The sequence below is a fragment of the Lampetra planeri genome, chromosome 8, assembly GCF_965212315.1.
Source record: "Lampetra planeri chromosome 8, kcLamPlan1.2.h2, whole genome shotgun sequence".
In the NCBI taxonomy this organism is placed as follows: Eukaryota; Metazoa; Chordata; class Hyperoartia; order Petromyzontiformes; family Petromyzontidae; genus Lampetra; species Lampetra planeri.
Genome location: NC_136114.1, coordinates 9,445,681 through 9,459,548, shown reverse-complemented (window position 1 = coordinate 9,459,548; position 13,868 = coordinate 9,445,681). Strand labels below are relative to the sequence as shown.

Genomic DNA, 13,868 nt, shown 5'->3' with positions numbered 1-13,868 from the left:
TTGGCCTTCAAAGTCTGCTCTCATTTCCCTTTGTTTTTGCAAACAATGAGTGAAAATATGAGAAGTGGTTCCCTTTTGAGGGATTACCAATTTATTAAATGTACATTTATATCATTATCCCTTTAAAACGCAGGTAAGTAAATTGGCCAAAATCCTCCTACACGTTAATATCGTGCACTGAAACGCTCCACAAATAGGAAGGGGTGTCATGTTATCCTTATTTGTTTTAAAATATACAAGTCACACTATTTCGAGCACAAGCAGATACGCTGGGCTTTCAGGCTGGGTTTCTGCCCTGTTCACAGTATTTGCAGGATGGTTGCTTCAATCTGTGTGCTCCAGATTCAGTGGCAGGTGGTCTCACGGCAATAGCCAATCGATCCAGTTATAGCACAACTAGGAGTGATCATCTAGAAAGTATGGTATCGCATGTTGGTGTTGTGGTCAGAATGTACAAATGAAACGGCCATTGCAGTGCCCACAATCACTACCTTAAGAGCCAAGTGTCCCTGCTATCAAACAACCTAAACAGCTTAATTGTTGTTAATGCTTGTACATATAATGAAGCAAACCGCAGGGATATACATTTTTAAATTAAATATAAAAACATTACCAGAAAATAAAATGTCCAGATGATGCCGTGGCCTGACATGCCATTTCTAAAGTAAAGCCAACCACCACTCTACCCATATTCCCCTGCCCTAACCACGACTGTAAATGTCAGCCCTCCAGCGATTCTGACTTTCGGCTCTCGGAATAACTCAAGCATTTTGCAGACTGCCAACAAGGAGGGCTGAACAGCCTGCAATTATCATCATTGATTCGGCATCCCCCTGCTGAACACGGGTGCAACACTTTTCCATTTGCAGCCATCTGGAATTATTTGCACATCAGGGGATGCATTAAAAAAATCACAGTTGCGATGTACTCACTCATGGCAATTCTTTAATGTGGTGCGAGAAAAAATAACCTCTTGTCCAAACATGGCATTCCTGGCAAATTTAAATAAAGACCAGAAGCGTTCCAAAGCGATACTTTTTTTTTACCATGTACAGCTCTTTTGCCAAACCACTGCTGCAAAAGGGCCTCCTCCCTACAGTCGTGCAGGCCATGTTACCAGACTTCACCATGCTAGTCAGTACGGGTCTATGAAATCAGAGAGCATAGATGTTGACGACCATGGAACAGAGCCCTTTGTTGACGACCATGAAACAGAGCCCATGACAACCTGGCATGCATTGTAACTCATAATTTTCATATTTAAATAAGTAACTATTCATTTAAAAGTTATTTTTATAACCAAAGATTGTTTTTAAATATATTCATTTATAATTTCTGCAGTGCTTCGAGGAGATTTCATTGCTTAAGGTGCGATAGAAAAATAAACATCGACGATTGAGATTTATCTCTGCATAGTTTCCGAGATCTGACTAGATTGGGCACATTGATGGTGATTTTAGTCAAAGACACTTCTTTCCAGTAAAAAGCTTCAAACATATTCACTGAAATTGTATTCTTTTCAGCGTCTTACATTTTCACATGCCCCTTTATTTAGTTGCTGGTAACCCTTTCCACATATCCTATAATGTTAACTGTATGACTAGTAGCTGGTCTGTGCGTGTGGTGTATCAGACTCCATAATGATTGAGGTAAGAAAAGACGTTTAAATGCAATCAGTGTAAAAACCAGCCAGGACAGTACACACACCACCTCACCCAGGGCAACAAGAAAATAATCCTCAAGTGTGACAGCAACTTTCCATTCTCGGTTGCATACGGTCTGGACCATCTAAAGGACAGCCATCTCAGTTGGAGAAAAATAAACTCGCGTGCTCTGGGTGTTAAGACGTCAATGATGTAACCATACTGATATGTAGGCTCTAACGGTTGTGATGTGAAGCTGTGATGCTTTAGGGTTGCACCGCAAATGTCCGGAATAATTTCCGAGTTTTCACTGCACGCACTGGGGAGCTTCCAGCATGTGGAGCGACACGTCGGATATCCGCGGTGCAACGAAAACAAAATCGGAGCTACAATTTTGCGACCAATTCAGAATGAGTCATTGAAAAATGCAACCTAGGCAGCCTTAAATAGTAAAACTAACTATCCACACAGCCCGTTCGATTCATTCTAGCTACCTGGCCCCCACGTTGACAGTATTTGTCAAAGAATGAAATTCACAATTTCTGAGAAATAGTTGAAGAAAGCACAAGGGGTTTCACAATCCCACAAACACACACAGGACTCTGCACATACTGAATAAAGGAGCAAAAAAATGCGTGTGTTGTTAGAATATACGACTACACTTAACGGCTACGATGAATGGGTAGCCACATTTATATTCACACCTGTTCAAAGTGTGTGTTAAAATGCTTGAAGCATAAATGCGGGTGCAGGCTGAATAGGGGAAAAAAAGACTCCCTTGCGCATATCCCCAACAAGCCCTAGCACGAGATTAATGACTAATTTAAGCCGTGAGCAAGGGAATAATAATGAGCGTCATCGCGCCAAAGGTTTGGGAGGGACATCACCTCTCTCCCCTGATCACCATTCCCATTGTGGCCGGGGGCTTTGCACAAGGTGCCAATGTTCGATGAGCACACTCCAATCACTTGGCCTTGAGGTCCACTTTGTTTGACTTTCCTTTGAACGGAAAGCCACTTTTCAAATACCTGGGGCAGCATGGTCAAACCTATACAGAGGCTTGCCCACCACAATGCAGTGCGGGACATTTATGTGCATTACATCTTAACAGTGATTCTCCAAAGGGAAAACTGAAAACAAAACTCCACAATGCCATGGAACAATTGATTCATCTTACCCCAGTTGGCAATTAAATAATTTCCGCTTATTGGAATAAAAATATAACTTTTAAAAGTCGAGTGACTTATTTTTGTTCCTCTTTAACCGCCACGAATGGTGTTATGAACTTAGATTTTTATTTGTTCCACATATTTTTCAAAAAAATTTTGTAAATGAAATAAAATGCACTTCTTTTAACAATTAAAGTTAATTGTAAACCTAGTCACAGATGCAGCTTATCCTCCAAGAGCTAGAATTAACAAATGGAAGTGTGGAAACACTCTAAGAGACACTGATCAATGTTTAAACATGAACTTAAGAAAACCCTCAAAACAGGTGTGGCGTTGTAAACTATTCCAATGATGTACATCCTACGCAATTGGCTGATCAACTGGAAATTAAGGATCGTTCCAGTAAACCAGATGCAGTGGTCAGCAATAAATGCCTGATGAGGCTTTTCACATGCACTCAGTGTCACCATAGCTCACGTTGCCTGTGCCAAGTGGAAACAAAAAGCAACTGATGCTTTTAACAAGCAGGCAACTGTTCCAAGTTCAAGTTTATTTTGTTTACACAGGTGAGAAACGCAAGAGGCCAGGGGTAGTCTTATTTGCAAGAGCGACTTTAGGTACCCAAAATGAAGAGAGGTTCTGGGTCCACCTCGCTTTCCCATTGGCTCCTGCCCCTCCACTGGCCAGGGCCATCCGCGTCCACATACAAATGATCATTATGGCAACATAACACCCCAACAGCACATGGCCGGCTATGGCTGGAACATCTTGTGTCGACGTCAGAGCAACGTTCCCATGGGCACACAGGTGACAGGCTCGCACAAGTCTCACATGCAGCGCACACACAGACATGCAGACATACATTAATATTAATAATATAACCACACCTTTTGTTTACATGTCAGTGTACAGTATCGTCTTCTATGTGCACAGCACATGTATAATACACAGTACTGTACAAAGACTATACATACAACACATGCATATCACTACAGTACATGTACATAGTAGAAAGTATATGTCTTCAATATACAAGCTTAAAAATATGGCGTCGTTAGCACTTCATCTCTCAAAATGTTGGTCACAAGATCAGCGCCGGTGCTGATATTTATCGGCGATGTCGACATTGAGTTTTCACATCCGACTCTCCGAGTGGGGAAAATGAAGTTGACACAAATGTCGACAAAGCCAGTTGTGGCGTTGGAAATTGTCGGCACCCTTGCGGCGACATATAAACCAGCGTGTGTTTTAAGACCCCCAATGAGCGGCTGATGAGGAGGAACCTGCCGATGCACTCACACGAACTCGGCACTGTGCGCAGGATGCAATGTTTCAGAGCAGAGGCTGCCCCTCAAGCAAAGGTTGTCTTCACACTAATTTTGCTTGTCAAAACATTCGCTGATCGTTACGACCACGACTAGGCGCAAGTGAATTCAATTAATACAAGCACCCTCAAATGCGTACATTGGAAACAATGCCAACAGATGGATCAATGTGGCCCGGCCACATGGAGGTGTTAATGTACACAAAGAAATGCAAAACCACAAAAAATATACTTTGCTATTCTAAACTTCCTATTTAACTGCAGATAGGCTTTTTTAATGTAACTTTACTCATAGCTATCACAAAGGCCACTAAAACGAATCCAGGTCGTAAATGGAGCTGGCTGTAATTGATATCTCTACAAACCTTGGCCAAAGCCTGATGGAGTTTTGTCAAAAGCCATATATGGTGGAGCTGCACCGGGTGCTATTTGCTGTAACCTTTAACTTAAGAATACAGGGAGAAGCAGGCGTGACGCCCAGAGCTCTCCGGTTTCTCCAATATGCGCCGATATAAATAAAACAAAAAAAACCTGGGCTTCGCTCCGTACCTTGCTCTTCATGCACGGTTGGCTACGTATGGTGCAAAAGGCGTTCAACATACATACACACATACTATTGCCAATTCAGAATTTACTCAAACGCCCCCGAACAAGGCAACTTTATTCAGCCGTCCGGGCATTGAACGACAGATAAGCACCAACAGGGGAAAGCAAGAAAAATAAGAAGAGGTTTTACTCTTTCTGGCAATAAAAAACGAAGTGTTAAGATGTTCAAACACCAAATAGAAACCTTTTAGAAGGAATCAAGTCTGCATTAACCACACGTACTTGTGGTGAACATGCAAACAAACATGCTCTGCTACTATGTGCATTGTCTTTGAAACTGATTGGCCTACACACCAGCGACAGACTTCTTTATGGCCTAGTCTCACCAGGGGAACAACCTGCAGGAACTTCACTTGCGATGGGCTAGATGCGCGTTACACGCACTCTTGCAAGAGGTATGGGGGGGTTCTTACGAGGAAATGCTGCGAGAAATTTGACATCCACTAGTTTCGGGTGATGAAATGCAATTTGGATTTGCGCAACTTAAACTGTATAAACTGTGCACAACTCAAAACATATATTGACATTATTGTTATGAGATTATGGTTCAAATTATTATATCACAGACACACAATTATTGTGAATCAGAACAAAGCTCTTAATCATTGGTACATTTGTAAAAAGCCTTCACACATTCCCACGTAATCCTGTGCAGTATCGCTGCAAAACTAATGCAAAACTGCATGAAAATGAGCAGCCCATTTTTAAATGAGAGTGCTTTCTGTCGCATCCAACAGCTAAGTGCTATCTATCATTGATGCCTTCTCATCCAGCTGTCGGACAATCTGATCAGTCTGTCACAGAGCAGCAAGCCATACGATTTAAAAGGATAAGCTTTCAAATGCTTTTAAATGATGACAAGAGACACTTTGCAATAGCTGCCGCTGAAGTTTAGTTCCAGGAAGAAGCCCTTTTCACACCAGCCCAGGCACAATAAAAAAACACGTTATCCCTATCATATGTGTGCAGCCAGTACACGTGTACTGTAATTGGGTGACTGTAAAAGTGCGTTTTTTTTAATTAACGCAATAATAGCAAGCCTTGATAATGTTGGCCGGACTCTGGAAGTTAGCTGCATACATCAGGCTTACATTACATGTCATTTATAGGTAACAAGTTTGCATATTTTATGTGCACAAGATTATCTCTGTATCAGATTTTAAAAAACACGCAAGCTTTGTTTTAAAAACTATTGCAATTGTTACTTATTTATTATTTCCTTTAAAAAAATGTCTGCAAAAAATTGTATAGCTATTGTGGGCCATATGTATGTTCTGGCCGACAGTCATAAGGGTTCTAACAAACAACGCAATGTATTTCCAACCTGATAATACTTCACACGGTAACTTGGGACGATTTACAATTTTTTTTATTAATCAAAAATCCAAGGTTATAGGGGGCTGCCACGCTGATATTTGACATAGTAAGCATCATTTTGTCAGAATGCACATATTGCCCTGGTGCTCATATAATTTCCACGCCTCCCTTAACTGCGTAACTGCAAAGTACACAGGAAGAGTCCGATTATCCTGCACCCTAATTAACGACAAGCCAACTCGCATAGGGGGGACAGTGGTCGCGGTGTTGTGCGTCAGCGCCTCACCTGCGCTATGGTAACGTCAGCCCTCCAGCGACGTCTTAAAACAAACGTGGCGGCACAGACCAGTTGCGCTTGATGGCCACGTGTCCTGTAACGAAATTCCCCAGGTTACGCATGCTACAGTGAACAGACAAGTCTAAATTTACACGGGGACTACAGCTACAACCAGGCTCGCGGTAAGTCAGCTCGTGTCGCCACGGGGCTTGCCAAATACGCAAACAAATTCCCGGTGCAGCAGCGTAATAAGTATTATACACCAGGTCTGCATTCTATCAGTAAGTTAACATCTCCTGAGTGCTAGCAATATGGAAAATGCATGTACATTAAGTAAAAGTCAGAAGGTGCAAGCACTTATATCGTGCAAAAAATGCTGTACTGTGTTCGCGTAACAAAATATTGCACTATAATATGACATGTATTTTTTTATTGTATATAACTGATTGTTGGCTCAAACATTCAATTATAATTCCAAATTACTTGAAGCAACGAAAAGGGGCACGGTGTCCTCCAACATTAAAACCTTTTAAGGGAAATTGGTCAAATACTAATCTCTGAAATTCTGTGAAGAATCTGAGGCTATCATTGGAAAAAAAGATTCAAATTACCTGTGGTGCAGTATTATAATTTGTAAGAGAAAAATGTGTTTTTAAACGTGAACATATTTTTTTATTAACGTGTCACATTAATTATCCCGCGTGTCAGCAGCATTTGCCAGACATCAAAGAGTACGATTTAAAAGTATAATTCTGTAGTTTAACGTCGGCTTTCGCGACCAATATCATCCATAGGCGACCTAACCCAAAATAAATCTATATTATGAATAATTCTGTAGGACTGAAAATACTATAAGGAAAGAGCTTGATGAAAAGTGCCGTTAACAACAATACTGTACATCAATAATATAAAACTGCAACCAAAAAAATTTGTCCCAAAAAAATGAGGTCGCAGTTCTCACAATTATAATTGGCAGCAACGCTCACGTAGAAATTACAAAGTATTTGCACCTGTTTACAGCGGATTACAAGGGCTTCATGAATCATGCCAGAGATTCTCTCATTTCGGAGCGGTTAAGCGAGCTACTATCATGATTCTTTTTTTCCATTCGTTGTTGCATTTGAGTTTGTCTGGTCATTTTTTTTCTCCACAATAACGATGGTCAGTGTTTGCCCGCGATGAGATTAGATAACCTAAGTCCCTACAAGTGGCGCCTCGGACGCTTTCATCTGTTAAGTCAAAGAGTGCCTGACAAGTTCAAGTTCATGTATTAGGTATAGCCCTGTGAGCCATTCGGCTCTTGAATCGGGTGCAACTGCAACAAAGAATAAAACAAAAACATGAACAAGAAAACATCTTAAAGTGAATATGTGACTAAGTGCAAACAGAAAATCCAAGAAAAGACAGAAAACTATTGCAGCAAAAACACCGTACACCAACGCTGTGTGCAAAAATCCCAGTGGGATGCAAGTCAAACAACAACAACCACAACACAACTTAGATTAAGGCCATCAGTCTTACTCCATACTACAACAAACAAACATGGCCAAACCAAAAAACTTTTCGAAATCACCAAAATAAAGCCATGAACGCAATGAAACAGTGATCATAGGAACAGTGACGGAATTTTCACAATAAACAACATAAACAACATGTACTACCAAGAGGCTACTGTGAAATAGTTTGACTCGCCAAATCGGATTAATTAGTCACCTTCTAAACCACTTGGCACTCGGTCGGGGGTGATGGGTAGAACACGGCGAATCGATGGCGAAGAGACATGTTGCGAGATTGCCCCCACCATGGGTGCGTGATATGCTGTGTGTAAGGGCACATTCCTGCTTGAGGAGAGGTCGGTAGCGAAAGAGACCAAACCTGAATGTCGATTGAGACGGCCTAACGCTTAAGCTAACATATCAACTGTCTGGGTGGAGTAGGGCCCTGGCAACAGATGCTGTTTATTTAAAAAAAACCATGCGACGGGTTCTCTAGGGTGCACATTTTAAGGGCCACAAGCACACGCATCCCCACACCAAGACGTTCTTTCAGCGCATATGGAAATCGTGTCAAGGTCTTTGATGAAGAGCAGACCTGTTTTGTACCAATATATTAATTGGACCTGTAGCAAAAGCAGCACGCATTGTGTTGTTGAAGGCCTCTGAAAGCAAGTGTATGTACCTCTTTTAAAAGGTTGATGCCACCTTGGTTTTAACAAACTCTTGAAATACCACCCTTAGCTGTATATTTTAAGGGGATATTTAACGTTGAAGGCAAGCCGAGTTAAAAACATATATACAATGAGCTTTTGGCGAGTGCCGTTGAACTTACATATTTGAATGCACCGCAAATCAATGGTTAGATGCCAAGGAAAGTTAAGTGCAGTCGATAACCCAGTGGAATGCAGCCTCCGACTTACACACACTCTCTGTTCAGCAGGTGCCTGCCCGTGTTGCCCATCTCTCTCTCTCTGTTGGGTCTCATGGTGGAGACACAGACACGACGTGCCGCTCGATGCTCACCACCCCACCACCTTGCACCACCTTGCACCACCTTGCACCACCTTGCACCACCTTGCACCACCTTGCACCACCTTGCACCCCCCGTGCCCTCGCGGCTCGCACTGGCCCCGGGTTTTGCTTGGCTTCGTGCCACCTCTAGGCAAGTCGCCCCCCACCCCAGCCCAGCTCTGCCCAACATCTGCCATGACATATCTCCCCCCGAGCACGAGTGAACGTCGCTGGGAAAAAAACTTTTTCCTCCCAACATTGTTTTACACACACACAATGAGCACCCCCCCTCGCTTTGTTACAACAGTAACTCCCGTTTGTTTCCTTTTTATTCGGAAAGTTTCTCCCCCCCCACCCCTTGTTCACCCCCCCCCCCCCTCATCGTTCAACTCTTTTAATTTGAAGAAAAAAAACTATTATCACGGCCAGAATCCCAGAGAAAGTAGGATGCATACAAATTAGATTAAAACTCGTATGTAACATCTGCCAGTCCACTCGTATCTTACGTTCCAAGAACAGCACAGGAATTGTACGCAGCTACAACAAAAAATATCAACGCACCCTTCGTCAAATGTGCACGTACAAGTTAAAGTCTGCAGGTGTCAGAGAATTAACCTTTTGTCCTGCAACGAATGTCATTCACATTGCATGGTGGCTTGACAGTGAAATGCAATTTCTTTCAAGTTCATTGTTAACATAGGAACGGATAAGCAAACAACTTTTACCCGACAGTTGAGCAATGTTGACCAATAAAAAAAACCCCCACCGCCTAAAACGGTGCACAGGCAACAATTGCCTCTGCAAATCACAAGGGTGGCACAGTCGGGTTTTTTACAATCGGGTTTAATTGTCGTTTTATATTAAACCCGATCATCTGAGATTGGGGGAAATCCGGTTTAATTGGTTCTAATTTCAGAACCGCACTTCGCCAACTTCTCAACGATGGGCTTCATCCATTCCAAGCTAAGGAACTCACTGGCGGCGCCCACGATTGTGGAGAAGCTCGTGTTCATCAAGACCAACCTGCCCGCCGCATTCTACGACTACCCCGTGCCCGACGCCCCCCCCCCCGAGTACGATAGCAGCACGGACGAGGAAGCAGCCTAAGCCTCGGATCAGAGTTTCGTATTCATTAAACCAGGTTTTAATTCCCCGAAATCGGGTTTAATTGTATTAAAGAAAAAACCCGATGCCTGCCGCTGGATAAATCGGGTTTTATTCCACCCATGGCAAATCAGAGTAATCCTGCACCCCCCACAAACGACAGTACATTCACACACACACCGTGACACAAATATATATATACCACAGTGTACTCCCATCTGTCTAAACCCCCAATGTCGCAGTCACTGAAATGAGTGGGCAGATGGAATGCATTGCTCTCAATCCAATCATTATTGAACGAAGAAAGGCCACAATTGTTGAGCCCTTGCTTCATTAAATTGCCATAAACGCTCCCAGTATCAAATCCTGCATTCACTGGCCACCCACACGCACTTACTCTCAATCATCTGCCGGCTTGAGCCAGATATGAAGTGACAAGGCAGCTAATTAGGTTGAATGAGTTCAGACTTTTTGAAGTGTGGAACAAAAAAAAGGTACCTATGGAGATGATAGACGCAATAAAACCAAATTAGACCGATCCAAACGACCAGATGCTGTATATAAAACCCATACTCCTTGAATAGTATTACCATTAAGATTAGGGTTTTGGGATAGGAACCACGATAAGAGACACCGCAACCAGAGATCATCGCAAACCCGGCGATTGATCCCAGACACAGAAAAAAACCTGCTCAGCGAACTAGAACCCATGTGGTATTGTGGGTTCTATGAAATAAGACACTTTGAGAGACCCGTGTCCCAGGACTCCACCTCCTGATCTCACCCACGAGTAATCCCGACCCCGAGTGAGAAAAGTTCAAGGGGCTCCGTTCCCAGAGAGACCAGAACCAGACTCTCAGGTTCCCCGGAGAGACACCGAGACCTCAAGAGGTCCCAGGGGGAGAGACCAGACTCCAGATCTCATCGTGTCACCACGCCGCGTCCTCGTGGAACCCGCCTGGACCACCCCGCCCGCAGACTCGGCGCGTACCTCAATGGAACGGAGAGCAGAGAAGGCGTCGCGAGTAGAACTATGGAAGCTGACCGCCCTGCAGGTCGTGGACGCGTGAGATTGTATCGCTTTTGAGGACCTCGACACCGAGAGGATGCTGATGTTGGTTTTGCTGCTGCTGCTGCTACCCATGCGCCTGTCACACGCCGACCCCCGTCGTCGCCATGTTATGCGGGTCCCGCGACGTCAGCGCGCGAAGGCGTCAAGGTTGGGCGAGCGTGATGACGCAACCACGCTAAGAGCGGTGCGTCGTGACGTCACCGCGCAAGAGCGGGCGTGATGACGCAACCACGCTAAGATCGGTGCGTCGTGACGTCACCGCGCAAGAGCGGTGCGTGATGACGCAACCACGCAAGAGCTTTGGGGAAACGGGGGCGTGGTGACGTCATCGCGTAAGAGCCGTCTGTTGAACGCCGCGCTCGGGCTCCCGGCTCTGGCGCAGTGACGTCACGCTCTCAACAGCGCGATTAGAATTCCCACCGCGTGTAAGCGTCGCCCCGTGGCGTGCTCGTTCCTGATTGGGCCGAGAGGAGTAAAACGCGGCGCTTAAGCGTTCTAGGAAATATGAAGCGACGAAACTAACTCATTAGTTTATTATTTGTTTCTTTCGGTTAAGTCACGTCTAAAGATAAAATAATAAATTAAATTAAATAATAGAATACGACTTTCGATTGCAACACAAGCAATCATCATCAGGTATAATGAAATAGCGACATAATATCTAACCAGAAAACTATAGACAGACATATTAGCAGACAGATATCACCAAGATACATACATAGCGAGAGCAACACAGGCAACAGAGAGGGGTGATCGTCTCTGTGGGGTGGCCTTAAATAGACAGAGGGGGGGGCGGAGGCAGAGAGAGGGAGGGGGGTTAGAGAAAAAATTAGCATATCAATGAGTGGTCAACAAAACGTGGTGCTGCAAGTACGATGGCACGGCAAGCAAGCCTGAAAATCAGGAGAAAGACACACTAAAATTAAATAACCTGATGATGATTGCTTGTGTTGCAATCGAAACGTCGTATTCTATTATTTAATTTAATTTATTATTTTATCTTTAGACGTGACTTAACCGAAAGAACCAAATAATAATTCCTGCAGTCACGAAAGTTCTAAAATTAAGATTGAACCACTTCTACGGGGAAGTTTTAAGCTTATCTTTTTTCTCTCTCTCTGGCGACTTGTTTTCTCTGCCTGTGTCCTCTTTAGAATGTTCACACTTAAATTCTAACTTAGCAATCTTTGAAATACGTAATCAACCAGGCTATGCGTTAATTGTGTGTTGACCGACCCTCTGTGTTGTATTACATTACATTTCGATATTTTACTAGGTTATTTAATTTTAGTGTGTCTTTCTCCTGATTTTCAGGCTTGCTTGCCGTGCCATCGTACTTGCAGCACCACGTTTTGTTGACCACTCATTGATATGCTAATTTTTTCTCTAACCCCCCTCCCTCTCTCTGCCTCCGCCCCCCCCTCTATCTATTTAAGGCCACCCCACAGAGACGATCACCTCTCTCTGTTACCTGTGTTGCTCTCGCTATGTATGTATCTTGGTGATATCTGTCTGCTAATATGTCTGTCTATAGTTTTCTGGTTAGATATTATGTCGCTATTTCATTATACCTGATGATGATTGCTTGTGTTGCAATCGAAACGTCGTATTCTATTATTTAATTTAATTTATTATTTTATCTTTAGACGTGACTTAACCGAAAGAACCAAATAATAATTCCTGCAGTCACGAAAGTTCTAAAATTAAGATTATCATTAGTTTATGTTATCGCAGAAGATGATACATACCTGGCAACCCCTACCTATCTTATTACAGACCATTTGAGACATTATTGGTCAACACCGTGTCCTTATAAACCAACATTTCATTCTACAAAGTCTCATCGCAATGGAGAAACACACATTTTTGCTTCTAGATTTGAAGTTTTCGTGACTGAAAGGATTAATTCTCTTTGGTTTTTTCGGTAAAGTCACGTAGGTTAAACATTTTTAAAAAAACATTTTAGTCGGCTAAAACGGCTGTACGCCGGCCGTATCGATCTTAAAACTCAATTTCCCTGTACAATAATACGGGCTGAACCGTATGGGCTGACAGGTGTGATGGATGATTACGTTTTCAAAACGTGGTTGGTGTTACACTTCGAATATAAAAAAAACTTTCTAATTCCCCACAAAGTTTTTTGTCACGTAAAACTCCATGCACACAGTGGCTTTATTAACACGTGCACAATTCTGAATTGTCCTGCCAATTTCCTTTCATATAAGAGAGGCTAAACTGCACTGATAATCTTAAATAAGAGTGAAGTCAATATCATCAGTTAATGTACAGCCCTTTGGGGACGTCCATAAATGACGTCACGCGATTTAAGCTAATATTTACACAATTATGCGGGATAGCAAGGCTACATTGCACTCATGATCTCTAATACTGGTAGGAACCTCCTGGTTACACCAGCCCACAGGGGATTGTGTCCGTTCGTCCGTCGTGCATCCACAAATAGGAGGGGTAGGGCTGGGTGGAGAGGGGAGGGTGGGGAGAGGCTGGGTGGGGAGGGACTGGGTGGGGAGGGTGGGGAAGGGCTGGGTGGGGAGGGTTGGGGAGGGGCTGGGTGGGGGAGGGGAGGGTGGGGAGGGGCTGGGTGGGGAGGGGCTGGGTGGAGAGGGGAGGGTGGGGAAGGGCTGGGTGGGGAGGGGCTGGTCACCCTGTGGTGCCCTTATAAAACTCAACGTTTAACCTACTCACGCCGGCTTGTGCCCGCCCTCACAGTCGGGCATATTTGCGGAATACACCACGCCGCCGTTGACCCTGGCCATTGACCGAGCAACCCGACGTTCCTACCAGCTCCCTCCCCAGGAATGTGTTAAGAGCGAAGCCATCAGCATTTACAC

General features: G+C 43.7%; 1 protein-coding gene across 2 annotated transcripts in view; it reads right to left on the bottom strand.

The window, feature by feature from the left end:
• FAR2 (fatty acyl-CoA reductase 2) overlaps nucleotides 1-11,159 on the bottom strand; it is a 40,828-nt gene extending 29,669 nt beyond the window's left edge. The window contains exons 1-2 of one of the 2 annotated variants that reach the window (XM_078596935.1): nucleotides 10,939-11,158; nucleotides 6,346-6,430 (exon numbers count right to left, since the gene is read on the bottom strand). The gene's annotated coding sequence lies outside the window, so the exon portion shown is untranslated. Of the gene's footprint in view, nucleotides 1-6,345; nucleotides 6,431-10,938 lie in introns of both variants that reach the window. The other variant, XM_078596936.1, reaches the window with a different exon arrangement.
• Nucleotides 11,160-13,868: the final 2,709 nt, after the last annotated feature.